This window comes from Apium graveolens, chromosome 8 (assembly GCF_009905375.1).
Source record: "Apium graveolens cultivar Ventura chromosome 8, ASM990537v1, whole genome shotgun sequence".
NCBI classification, from domain to species: Eukaryota; Viridiplantae; Streptophyta; class Magnoliopsida; order Apiales; family Apiaceae; genus Apium; species Apium graveolens.
In genome coordinates this window covers 207,205,876-207,218,612 of record NC_133654.1, presented here as the reverse complement: position 1 = coordinate 207,218,612, position 12,737 = coordinate 207,205,876, and the positions used below count along the sequence as shown (strand labels likewise).

Below are 12,737 nucleotides of genomic sequence, written 5' to 3'. Positions count from 1 at the left end.
AATAATCATAATGTCTTAAACTAAAACATCATAGTGTTATCTCTAGGGCACAAACACTAACATTAACTTCCACCCATTTCGAGACATAACCAACCGCCAACAAGATATATTAATTATTTCAAGATGAGAAAAATGGCCCCATGAAATCAATTCCTCAAACATCGAAGACCTCAACCTCGAGAAGCGCATTAAAAGGCATCCCATCCCTCTTGGACATATTACCAATATGGTAGCAGTGATCACACTTCAAAATGAACTGATGCGCATCCATAAACAATGTAGGCCAAAAGAATCATGCTTGAAGGATACGAACTGATATCTTCTCTCCACCATAGTAGCTCCATAAATAGTAGAATGACAGTCTCGCAAGATACCCTTCGTTTCGTTGTACATAATACATCTCCTGATGATTTGGTGAGCTCCTTGACGAAACAAAAATCGATCATCCCACATGTATAACATTACTTCATAAAGAAACGTCTTCCTTTGAGCAGAAGATAAGTCCGGGGGCATAGTGTTGCTCACAAGATAGTTCACAATATCCACGAATCATGGTTCTTCTTCTTGCACCCTAAACAACTGCTCATCCAGAAAAGACTCATTTATTAAGGTCTTGTCATGTGAAGCTACACTTGAATCTTCTAAATGAGAGAGATGATCAACAACTTGATTCTCAGTACCTTTTATATCCTTGATCTCCAACTCAAACTCCTGAAGTAAAAGAAACCATCGAATCAATCTAGGCTTCAAATCCTTCTTTGAGATGAGATAGCGAATAATAGCGTGATCAGTAAAAACTGTCACCTTCGTCCCAAGCAAATAAGATCGAAACTTCTCAAAACCGTAGACAATGGCCAATAGCTCTTTCTTAGTAGTAGTATAGTTCAGTTGAGCACCATTGAGGGTCTTACTAGCATAGTAGACCACATGAAATATATTGTTCTTCCTTTGCCCAAGAACTATTCTAACTGCATAGTCACTCACATCGCACATCATTTTAAAAGGTTCATTCCAATCAGGTGCAGTTATGACAGGTGTCGTGATCATGCTCTTCTTTAAACTCTCAAAAGCAGCTCCACACTTATCGTAAAACTTGAAAGGGACATCTTTCTCTAATAGATTGCATAACAGTTTAGAGATTTTAGAGAATTCCTTCATGAACCGCCGATAAAAACCCGCATGACCAAGGAAACTGCGGATCCCCTTAACAGAAATTAGTGGCGGAAGGTTTAAAATGACCTCCACATTGGCTTTGTCCACCTCAAGACCTTTACTAGAGACCAAAAACTTGTTAGGGCTAGAACACGCGCTAATATTCACACAAGTATACACGATCGCAGGTAACATATAATTAATTATAGTTCATTCCCGCATGTACTGGTTTAGGTTAATTTCAATCAATGTATTTATGCAACAATGGTATGGTTATTATCCAATGCTAAGACGAATAACAAATTGAGGTTGTTTATAACTAAGATTAACTAAGAGATTACACTAAAGAACATTAACTAAGAGAATAAAGAGAGTTGAATACTATATGACACAAACATGGGATTCTAACTTCATTAAATACTTCATTCAATAGCCTTTTCATTCTTAAACTTAGCATGCAATGGTGATGACACTAGTTGGATAACACGAAACTGATAAAAGCCAACTTTTATTGTACGAATACTATACTACCAGACATCCACAAAAGAGATAGAAGCTGAATAGACACCAATTATATTGAGACCCTATATGTCTATAAAATTTGACAACATAACGGTTTAATGCACAAGTTATCTATCTTGATTACATAGGGCAAATAAGATGGTTAAAATTACTTACGAATCATGCATATCAAATACATGAACCTATGCTAGATGGAAAGTTCTAAACCCTTAAATTCACTTCCGCTTCATTAAAGATTAACACGCTATCTTATAAGTTCGCGACGCTCATAAGATGAATAAGCACAACCAATACTAGGTTATCATACAATCACCACATACGAAGGCATCGAAACGAATTAACTAAAAAATCCATAAATAAATCCGTTAGAACCCCCCGATAATGATTAGCCTATATTCGGACTCATCATCAATGTGGGTTCTGATAAAAGCATGGTATAATAAACGTAGTCTTTATATTGAATAAACAATAAAACAAGTACGAAATAAGAGTATAGGTTCACAAGCAAGAAAACTAGCATCCAAAGTTACAACTTAAAACAAATAATCACAAGAATAAACTAGATCCTCTTTGCCTTGGTTGAATTGTGCTCTATGGTCTTTTTACGCCTTCTTCTTAATCTCTAGTACGTCTTGTTATGAAAAATGACCTTAAATTATGTTTATATAGCAGCCCATGTAGATTAGAAGTCTTTTGGATCAAAATCAGAGGAAAATCAGGATTCTGAAATCCCGACCCGACGCGGCCGCGCGCTTCACCAGCACGGAGCGTTATAAAGTGACATAAATGCCACTCAACATACCCCCAAACTTGAATCGATGCTTATCCTCAAGCATAAACAGACTCAAAGAACAAGAATTAAAAATGCATGAATGCAACTATATGAATGCAACGATCCCCATAGAATAACTAAACCATTCAACAAGCAACATCTCAACAAATGTATTTATTCGCACAAAGATCAATCAATCCCCACAAATTAACTTACAAGCCGGAAACGTGCGTGTGTGTAAATACTTATAGATAAACTATCACAACTACATCAATAATCATGACTCACCACTCATCAAAGCAATCGCAAGGTTATAAATAGAATAAAATCTAAACTCAAAATAACTTATAACACTTCAATTCTTATATCGGAATTTTACATGGATTCATGCTTTTATTCATAACATAAAAACAACACAAATATGCTTATTCTACCGTACAATGAGTGAGATCCACAAATGACTTATACAATAATACCAATGTAGCGAGCGTTAGGTTAGTGGATCCCAGACTATAAAAAGCCTTAGGTCACTAGGCACAAAGTCCCCTAAGAACTTAATAACTCGAGTATTAAAGAGCCCACTCGTGATCAATTATGCATAAACACATATTTTTCCTTTTTCTCTTTTTTTTCTTTTTCACAAATTTCTGAATGAGTGTGTTTCGCTCGATCTCGCTCAACCCTAGAATACTCATATAAAATAAACCGGCTACTAGCCATTTGACACCTAGCCACAACAATAGCAATGAAATCCAATTTTCTCTAATTTTTAAATATCCATGTTATTTTTTCATTAAGAGAATATGCTAAATTCTAAATATAAACAAGCGATTAAACCTCGACAAACAAACAAACCATGACCATGATCTAGTCCTCAAGCAACCTATAAGACTTAGTGAAATACAAATGCTCCTAGCATGCTAGTCAACTCGATACGACTTAACATCACTAAGCATGACATCACTACACTAGCATCAATATCACAAATTAATTGGAAAAATCATCTAAGGGATCATATTATTATGCAAATGCATGAACTATATGAACAAACTATCATACAAAAATAAAAAAAAGTACAAAAAAAAAACTACTACATGGAAAATATCCAACTAAATAAACTAAACTAGCATGAATATACAAACTATATGCGACTCACACAAAACACATAATCCTTAACTACTACCCCCAAACTTAAAATATTCACTGTCCTCAGTAAAGGTAATAACAAGGAATCAGGCATACCTAATCAGAATCAGGGTCATCACCCTCAAGGGGTGGAGTGTCTGGAGGCGGATATACAAAATCCTCACCGAATACTGGCCACTGGATGTCCACTCCTGTGGCTCTGAATGCAGTCCCCAATGCCTGGGTGAGGGCATGTGTAAACCTTCTATGGATTTCATGCATCACATCCATCCTCCTAGCTAAACGCCCATATTACGTCATACTCAAACCAGTACTGCCTTGTGCTTTCTCCTGTTGCTGCTGCGATCCCGAAGGACCAGCCTCATCTCCCAACTCAGCTCTCCACGCTGCCTTGCTCGCATATGTCGTACCACCAGCATATGCCTGAGGAGCTGGCCTTCCACCTGGAAGATGGTCATAAGAATATCCAAGCCCCTTAGGATCGGGCTTCCCACCATACCACTCCGTCATATTCAACAGTGTCGAACTATCAATTGGGGCACTCGGGAGCTGCAGCTGATCATGTGCGGGCCAATGAACGCCAACCGCCACACAAAACTTCATCACAATGGACGCATAGGGTATCGAACCGGTAGTACTCCCTCGCAAGAACCTCAGAATACCCTGATGAATCACCATCCCAAGATACACATAGTCTCCCTGCAGAATGCCCCATGACAAATGTGCACGCTCCACAGTAACATCATGCACGTGAGAAGATGGCATGATATTAGCACAAATAAAAGAATTTCATGCATGCGTAAAACTGTTCATGCACGATGCAAGGAAAGTGGCATACTCGTTCGTGCCCTTCTTGAACTTCCAATGAGTCTCAGGCACACACAGGGTAGCAACAATCAAGTCCAAGTTAAACTCCTCTGGAGTTTTCTCGTTCCAATTCTCCAGATCTGGACTCCTCTCCGGCTGCTCAATCACCCTACGAATAGCCTCAACACTGTACTCCAACGTCATCCCCCTAACCACCGTGAAACCGTTCTTCTCCGCCTTAGCATTCGCGTAGAACTCACGCACCACAGTCATGTGCACATCAACAGATGTCTCGCAAAAAGCAACCCAGCCTATCTCCATGATCATCTCCAACAACTTACCATCTTTTCCCGATGGCAGAAAACCACGCTCCTTGGCTATAGGCTTCGAAAGCAGCCTCACATACTCCGCCTCAGACTCGGGAGTTGAAAGTCTAGGCCTCACACCACCGCACTTGAAGAATCAGTGGTGCTGCTGCTAAATTGGGTTCACTATCTTTTTGGTGCCATTGAGATTGAAAAAACTTGAGATAATAGAAGTTTGTAAGAGAGATTTGTGTGTTTGAGAGTTTGATAAGTGATGGAGAAGTTTGTGTATAAGTGTGTGTGTATATATAGGAGTTTAGGAATATAATTGGTTATGGAAAAGGAGTGGGAATTGATTATGGGAATAATGGGAATAATGGGTTTGATTTGGAGAGGGATATATGGGATGTGGAAGAGTAAAAATCGGGTTTTAATTAATTTTGGAATAAAGTCCCTGATTTTCTCTTTATTCTGACATATTTTTTTCGCAAACAGTGACTCAGCGCGGCTGCCCCGCATGCCAGCACGGGCATACCATGTTATTAACTTTTCAGCGCGGTCGCCCCACTTCTCAGCGTGGGCGCGCCGTGCTACTATAGTTGGCACAGAATTTTTTCTAATTTTTGATTTTTTTATGTTTTTCTCCTTTCTTTCTTCATCCCCTATCTACTATTGTACAACAAACTTGGGTTGCTCCCAAGAAGCGCTTGCTTTACGTTGTTAGCTCTACATAGAATCTCGAGATCAAGTAGACAATAGAACAGCACTAACCACCTCACAGTTTACCGTATCTCCATAGTAATACTTCAATCTCTGACCATTTATTTTGAATGCTTGTCCTGGATCATTCACAAAAATCTCCACAGCTCCATGCGGAAACATAGTTTTGATTATGAAAGGCCCGGACCCTCTGAACTACAATTTTCGAGGAAAAGGACGGAGACGAGAGTTAAATAACAGAACTTATTGTCCTGGCACAAATGACTTGAGCACTAGACCCCTATCGTGCCACCTCTTGATTTTCTCCTTATACATTTTGTTGTTTTCATATGCTTGAAGCCGAAATTCGTCGAGTTCATTCAGTTGAATTATTCTTTTCTTACCAGCTGCATCCAGATCAAGGTTTAACTTCTTCAAAGCCCAATACGCTTTATGCTCGAGCTCCACAGGAAAATGAATACACTTACCATAAACCAACTGAAATGGCAACATTCCTAACAGAGTCTTGTATGTTGTTCTATATGCCCAAACAGCTTCATCAAGCTTCAAAGACCAATCCTTCCTTGATAGACACACAAATTTCTCTAGAATGTGCTTTATCTCTCTGTTAGACACCTCATCTTGACCATTAGTTTGAGGATGGTAGGTTGTAACAATGCGATGATACACATTATACCTTTGCATCATAGTAGTGAATTTGTGATTTGCAAAAATGCGATCCCTCGTCACTGATTATGACTCTTGGAGTCCCAAATCTTGTGAATATGTGCTTATAAAAAAAATTAAGCACTCTCTTCACATCATTTGTCGGTAAAGCCTTGAATTGAACCCAATTCGACACATAATCGACCGCCAACAAGATATACTGATTATTGCAAGATGAGACAAACGACCCCATAAAGTCGATTCCCCAAACATCAAAGACCTCAACCTCAAGAAGCACATTCAGAGGCATCTCATCCCTTTTTGACATATTACCCATATGCTAGCATCGATCACACTTCAAAACAAAGTGATGCGCATCCTTAAACAATATAAACCAGAAGAATCCTGATTGAGGGACACGATCTGCTATCTTCTCTCCACCTTAGTTGCCTCCATAAGCAGTCGAATGACAGTCTCGCAAGATCCCCCCATTTCCCTGTATGAAATACATCTCCTGATAATTTGGTCAGCTTCTTGCCTAAACAGATATGGTTCATCCCACATGTACCACTTCACCTCATGAAGAAACTTCTTCCTTTGAGCATATGACAAGTCTAGAGGCATGATATTACTCACAAGGTAGTTCACAATGTCTGCAAACCATATTTATTCTTCTTGCACCCCAAACAGCTGCTCATCGGGAAAAGACTCATTTATCAATGTCTTATCCTGTGAAGTTGCACTTAGGTCTTCTAAACGAGAAAGATGATCAGCGACTTGATTCTCAGTACCTTTTCTGTCCTTGATCTCTAATTCAAATTCCTGAAGCAAAAGAACCCATCTAATAAATCTAGGCTTCGAGTCCTTCTTCGAGACGAGATATCGAATTGCAACGCGATCAGGGAAGACTGTCACCTTCGTCCCAAGCAAATATGATCAAAACTTCTCAAAGTTGTAGATAATGGCCAAAAGTTCTTTCTCAGTAGTAGTATAATTCAGTTGAGCACCATTGAGGGTCTTACTAGAATAGTAGACCACATGAAATATGTCGTTCTTTCTCTGCCCAAGGACTGCTCCAACTACATAGTCACTTGCATCGCACATCATCTCAAAAGGTTCATTCCAATCAGGTGTAGTTATGACAGGTTCCGTAATCAAACTCTTCTTCAAGAACACAAAATCAGCTAGGCACTCATCATCAAACTTGAACAGGACATCCTTCTCCAGAAGATTGCACAAAGGTTTAGAAGTAATAGAGAAGTCCTTGATGAACCGCCTATACAAACCCGCATGACCAAGAAAGCTGTGAACTCCCTTGAAAGAAATTGGTGGACGAAGATTTTCAATAACCCCCATCTTGGCTTTGTCCACCTCAAGACCTTTAATAGAGATCTTGTGACCAAGAATAATGCCCTGTCGCACCATAAAGTGACATTTCTCCCAGTTGAGAACCATATTGGTCTCAACACACCTCTTAAGAACTACGCTGAGATTTTCAAAGCACTCATCAAATGAATCACCAAACACAGAGAAGTCGTCCATGAACACCTCCACATTATGACCAATCATGTCAGAGAAGATAGTCATCATGCATATCTGAAATGTGGCCGGTATGCCACACAAACTAAAAGAAACTCATCTAAAGGAGAAAGTACTAAATGGACAAGTGAAAGTAGTCTTTTCATGATCTTCTGGAGCAATGCAAATCTGATAATAGCTTGAATAGCCATCCAGAAGATAGTAGTAGTCGTACCCGGCCAATCTGTCAAGCATCTGATCAATAAAAGGCAGAGGAAAGTGATCCTTTCTGGTGGATTTGTTTAGCTTCCTGTAATCCATGCAAACTCTTCACCCCGTGACTGTTCGAGTAGGAATGAGCTCATTCTTCTCATTAGCTACAACCGTGATACCTCCTTTCTTCGGCACACACTGAACTGAACTCAACCAAGAACTGTCAGAAATGGGATAGATGATCCCTGTATCCAGCCACTTGAGAATTTCCTTCTTCACCACTTCCTTCATGATTGGATTAAGACGTCTCTGTTGCTCAACAGTAGGCTTGCTACCTTCCTCTAGCAGAATTTTATGCATGCAATAAGAAGGGTTCCCTTAATATCTGCTATAGTCCATCCAATTGCCTACTTGAACTCTCTCAAAATTCTTAATAGTTTTTCCTCATCACTACCTGAAAGGTCAGATGCAATAATCACAGGAAAAGTAAATGCATCACCTAAAAAAGCATACCTTAAGTGTTCAGGCAATGGTTTAATCTTAAGTGTAGGATTGTCCTCAATAATTGTCTTGAGGCGCTTTGGAGATTTGTTCAGCTCCTCCATTCCAAGAGATTCAAAAGGCATATCCATCTTCCGCTTCCAGGGAAAAACATTCAGATATTGCAACTTCTCACCACCTTCATCATTTTCACTATCGGAATTCCCCAACAAGGCCTTTTTTACGGCATCTGACCTTAGCAATTGATCAAGTTCTGAAGTAACCACAGAATTGACCAACTCCACCTTTAAGCACTCCTCATTTTCCGTAGGGAATTTCATGGTATTGAACACATTAAAAGTTATATCCTGATCCAGCACTTGCATGGTGAGCTCACCCTTCTGCATATCTATCAAGGTTCGGCCAGGAGCCAAGAAAGGTCTTCCCAAGATTATGGGAATCTTCTTATCTTCCTCGAAATCAAGAATTACAAAATCAGCAGGAAAGATGAGTTTATCCACCTTAACGAAGACATCCTCCATAATGCCTCGTGGATATGTAATAAAACGGTCGGCCAACTGCAAGGTCATATAAGTCGGCTTTGGATCAGGTAAGTCCAACTTTTTGAATATTGACAAAGGCATCAGATTGATGCTAGCTCCCAAGTCACATAAGCATTTGTCAAATGACACTTTTCCAATGGTGCAAGGAATAGTGAAGCATCCAGGATCTTTAAGCTTCGGAGGCAACTTATGTTGCAGCACATCACTGCATTCCTCCAAGAGAGCAACTGTCTCTAAGTCATCAAGCTTCACTTTCCGAGAAAGTATACCTTTCATAAACTTCACGTAACTAGGCATTTGTTCAAGAGATTCAACGAAAGATATGTTGATATGAAGTTTCTTGAACACCTCCAGAAACTTCTCAAATTGCTTATCCAGCTTTTTCTTCTGCAACCTCTTAGGAAAAGGAGGTGGAGGATAGATCTGCTTTTCCCCTGTATTACCCTCAGAAGGAGTGTGTTCAACAGTAGTCTTCCTTGGTTCCACTTCAGCTTCATTCTGTACTTCCTCTAGCTTCCTTCCTTCCTTCACCTCCTCTTAGGAAAAGAAGGTGGAGGATAGATCTGCTTTTCAGCCACAACTTCTTCGTCCGACATTTGAGAGTGTTTGGGATTTTCAACCTTCCCAGACCTCAATGTAATTTCCTTTACCTGATCCTTAGCTTCCCTCTTTCCTGACACTTCAGTGTCACTAGGGAGTGTACCAGGTTGTCGATTTACCAAGGCATTGGCAATTTGTCCAATTTGATTTTCCAAGGTCTTAATAGAAACCGTTTGTATCTCGTACATGAGCCTCAACTCCACCAATTCAGATTTTTCATTAGCAACCATGGTGTTGCCTCCTTTCTTTGGCACACACTGAACTAGACTCACCCAAGAACTGTCAAAAATAGGATAGATGATCCATGCCTCTAGCCATTTGAGAATTTCCTTCTTCACGACCTCATTCATGATCGGATTTAGCCTTCTTTGTTGCTCAACAGTCGGCTTACTTCCTTCCTCTAGCAGAATTTTATGCATGTAATAAAAAGGGCTGATTTTCTTGATATCTGCTATAGTCCATCCAATTGCCAATTTGAACTCTCTCAGAATTCTTAAGATCTTTTCCTCGTCATTACCTGAAAGGTCAGATGCAATAATAACAGGCAAAGTAGATGCATCACCTAAAAACGCATACCTTAGTGGTTCAGGCAATGGTTTAAGCTCGAGTATAGGAGCTTCCTCAATAGATGGCTTGAGAAGCCCCTCGGCATTTTTGAGTTCTAACATTCCCAGAGATTCAAAAGGCAGATCCAACCTTCACTTCAAAGGAGAAGCATTCAAATACTGCAACTGCTCCTCACCTTCTGCACATCAATCAAGGTTCGGCCAGTAGCCAAGAATTGTCTTCCCAAGATTATGGGAATCTTTTTATCCTCCTCAAAATCAAGAATTATGAAGTCAGCAGGAAAAATGAGTTTTTCCACCTTGACCAATACATCCTCCACAATGCCTCGTGGATATGTAATAGAACAATCAGCCAACTGCAAGGACATATATGTAGGCTTTGGATCAGGTAAATCCAACTTCTTGAAGATAGACAAAGGCATCAGATTGATGCTAGCTCCCAAATCACATAAACAGTTGTCAAATGACATGTTTCCGATGGTGCAAGGAATAGTGAAGCTTTCAAGATCTTTAAGCTTTAGAGGCAACTTCTGTTGCAGCACAACAGTGCATTCCTCCGTAAGAGCAACGGTCTCTAATTCATCGAGCTTCACTTTCTGAGAGAGAATACCTTTCATAAACTTGGCATAGCTAGGCATCTGTTTAAGAGCTTTAGCGAAAGGTATGTTGATATGAAGTTTCTTGAGCACCTCCAGAAACTTAGCAAAGTGCTTATCCAACTTTTGCTTCTGCAACCTCCTAGGAAAAGGAGGTGGAGGATAGACCCGTTTCTCCTCTGTATTACCCTCACGAGGAGTGTGTTCCATAGTTTTCTTCCTTGGTTCCACTTCTGCTTCCTTCTGCACATCTTCTGCAGCCACAATTTCAGATTCTGGAACTTGAGATTTTTTGGGGTTCGCAACCTTCCCAGAACTCAATGTATTTGCCTTAACCTGCTCTTTTACTTCCTTCTTTCTTGGAACTTTTGTGTTACTAGGGAGTGTACTGGGTTGTCGATTCATCAAGGCATTGACAATCTGCCCAATTTGATTCTCCAAGGTCTTGATAGAAATCGCCTGGCTCTTGCACATGAGCCTCAACTCCTCCAATTCATACTTTTCATTATATTGTTGAAGTTAGAGTTGTTTTCTTGGTACATATTGCGGTTATTAAAAACTAGGGGGGTTGAATTACTTTACTGCATACTGCTGATAAGGCTGTTGCACCGCATTCTGATTGTTGCTACAGCTGAAGTTAGGATGATTGTGGTTGTTGGGATGATAGGTGGCTAAAACTGGTTGATGTGACCTCTAAAAGTTTCTCACGAGCTAAGCTGATTCACTAGAAATAGCACACTGCTCTGTCCCATGCGCACCAGCACAAAGCTCACAAACACTAGTGATCTGATTAACCCCATAATTAGCCAAAGAATCCACCTTCATCGTTAAATCCTTATGCTGAGCAGCTATAGCAGTAGCTGCATCTACCTCCAGAATTCCTTCTACCTTGCCTTGAGGTAGTCTCTGAGAAGTGTTCTGGTATTCATTAGCAGTCATCAGTTCAATCAACTCATAAGTTTCATCGTAGCTCTTAGCCCATAAGGCTCCACCTGATGTGGCATCAAGCATGGGTCTAGACTGTGCTCCCAAGCCATTATAAAAGCAGTTGATAATCATCTAGTAGAGCATCCCATGATGAGGACACTCTCTAAGCATCTCCTTATAACGATCCCAAGCTTCACATAAAGACTCTCCCGATTGCTGCGTAAATTGAGTAAGAGCATTTCTGATTGCAGCTGTCTTTGCCATAGGGAAGAATTTAGTAAGAAAATTTTGAGCAAGATCTTCCCAAGTAGTAATAGAGCCTGGTGGTAGAGAATACAACCAACACTTAGCTTTATCCCTCAAAGAGAATGGGAAAAGCCTCAGCTTAACAACATCTTCAGAGTACCTGAAACACAACAAGCAAACAAGTAAGTAAAATATCCGAGTTAGTGAACTTTAATGACCACTGATGTCAAACACATAAACTAAAAATTAATACCGAGTCCCCGGCAGCGGCGCCAAAAACTTGTTAGGAAGAAAACACACGCTAAAATCACAGTCAAGTATACGCGTTCGCAAGTAATATATAATTCTTTCTAGTTTGTTCCCATAGAGACTGGTTTAGGTTAAGTTCAATTTATGCACTTATGCAACAATGGTATGGCTATCATTCAATGCTAAGACAAATAACAATTTGGGTTTTGATTAAACTAAGAATTTATACTAAATAGCATTAACTAAAAGAATTGAGGTTGAATAACTTATACGAGACAAACATGAGAATCTAACTTCATTACTACTTCATTCAAAGTTATTTTTCTTATCCTTAGCATGCAATGGTGATGACAACTAATTAGAAAACACGAAATTAGTAAACGCCAACTTTATTTGTATGAATACCCTACTACCAGACATCCACAAAAGAGATAGAAGTTGAATAGACACCAATTATATTGAGACCCTATATGTCTATAGAATTTGATAACATAAAGGTTTAATGTGCAAGTTATCTATCGTGATTACATAAAGCAAGTAAGATGGTTAAAATTACCTACGAATCATGCATAACAATTACATGAACCTATGCTAGCATGGCAAGTTCTAAACCTCTATATTCATTATCGCTTCAATAGAGATTAACACACTATCTTATAAGTTCGTGATGCTCATAAGACAAATAAGCACAACCAATACTAGGATATCAT

General features: G+C 39.6%; 1 non-coding gene across 1 annotated transcript; it reads left to right on the top strand.

The window, feature by feature from the left end:
* Nucleotides 1–11,674: 11,674 nt before the first annotated feature.
* LOC141682250 (small nucleolar RNA R71) lies at nucleotides 11,675–11,781 on the top strand. The gene has a single exon (XR_012559651.1). It is a non-coding gene; the product is annotated as a small nucleolar RNA R71 (small nucleolar RNA).
* The last annotated feature ends 956 nt before the right edge of the window (nucleotides 11,782–12,737 follow it).